Consider the following 1,181-nt stretch of genomic DNA (forward strand, 5'->3'; position numbering starts at 1 on the left):
TACTGTGTATACACGTACAATGACAATAAAATTATTATTATTATACACAAACTTGACAGTATACACAGCAAAAGAAAACCATGCTGTATTTCGTATCTCAAATCACTAGTTGAATACTTCCCAAGCGTTTAGGACTGTGTGATGTATCGGCGGATTATGCGAGCAGATCCCAGTAAGGTGGCTTTCTGCAGCTGACCAATGGTGATCTTGTCAGCTCCAATTGTTTGCCTAGGTCTTTAGGCAGAACACCCAGTGTGCTGAGTACCACTGGAACCACCTGCACTGGTTTATGCCAGAGTCTTTGCAATTCAATTCTCAAGTCCTGATATCTGGTGACTTTTTCAAGTTGTTTCTCATCCATTCTACTGTCACCAGGTATGGCAATGTCGACGACCCACACTGTTTTCTTCTCCACAATCGTGATATCCGGGGTATTGTGTTCCAAAACTTTGTTAGTCTGTATTCGGAAGTGCCACAGTAGTTTTGCATGCTCGTTGTTCTTGTTGTTGTTGTTGTTATTATTATTTACACAAAAAAGACAGTATACACAGCAAACGAGATAACCATGCTGGATTTCGTATCACAAATCACTAGTCGAACAACTCCCAAGCGTTTAGGACTGCATGATGTATCGGCGTGTTACGCGAGCAGATCCCAGTAAGGTGGCCTTCTGCAGCTGATCAATGGTGAATATTATTATTATTATTAATTATTATTATTATCATCATCTCACATCAAAGTTAGCAATGCCATCTAGCTGTTCCATCAAAAACCCACATAGAAGTTTAAACAATTATTATCTTTCAACAATATGATCATAGGTTGCTATTGCCATCTTCTGGAATTTTTCTGACTTCCTGCTACAACCATAAGGATTTTCGATTCTCCCATTCAAGTATTAACCTTGTCTGCTTCAATGTTTTTTTTCCCCAAGAACAGAAATAATTTCCTTTTCAATAACAAAACAAAAGCAGGGCTAAAACAAACTTTCTTTAAGAACAGACTTCCACACCACAAAATTAAAACATTATATTAGATTATCCGAGATGCCCATAAACACTGTACAACATCACAACTTTTGCTTGCTTATAAGCTTTTCCTTCATTTTATTCCTTGGACAATCCTAAAGAAGACTTGATTAAACCCTCGACGCAATCTTCGTTGCATATTTGTGGAGAGAA

The sequence above is a fragment of the Pantherophis guttatus genome, chromosome 2, assembly GCF_059756535.1.
Source record: "Pantherophis guttatus breed Tessera chromosome 2, ASM5975653v1, whole genome shotgun sequence".
NCBI lineage: Eukaryota > Metazoa > Chordata > Lepidosauria > Squamata > Colubridae > Pantherophis > Pantherophis guttatus.